Genomic DNA, 541 nt, shown 5'->3' with positions numbered 1-541 from the left:
TTACTGTACAAGCTGAAGAAAATAGGGGACCAATTAGGAAGCAAAGATAATAACCAAGGTATAAGGGACGTGGCAACTTGGATTATGTGGAAGCCCGTAAGAAAAACTGATCGCTCAAAAGGTTCTTTTTAAAAATAAATGAAAGTTATTGAAAGAATGAATATAGGAATTGAAGAAAGAGGCTCATCAAAGATGACTTCACAGTTTCTAGTTAGTCTTCTAGCTAGTCACAGTTTCTAGTTAGTCTCATAACCTCTCTAGAGGGTTATGAGTTGTATTTTTACAGAGTGTTGAGGAACACAATTTATTTACTTAGTGCCTGCCACAATGTAAGAATTTAATAAATATTTCACAGATGGATGAGTGAGTGAGTGAGTGAAGCCAGAATATCTGAGTTGAGTTGAGATCATTCATGTAGAGGTGATGGCTTAAAGAGAAGAAATGAATTTCTCAAAGGAGTCAGTTTAGAGAAAGCCCAGCCAAGGACAACATCCTGGGGGACAAATCTTGGGGACCTAAAAAGCAAGTGAAACATGAGAAA

This window comes from Balaenoptera physalus (genome assembly GCF_965194825.1).
Source record: "Balaenoptera physalus genome assembly, chromosome: 6".
NCBI classification, from domain to species: Eukaryota; Metazoa; Chordata; class Mammalia; order Artiodactyla; family Balaenopteridae; genus Balaenoptera; species Balaenoptera physalus.
Note: the sequence above shows the minus strand (reverse complement) of the source record.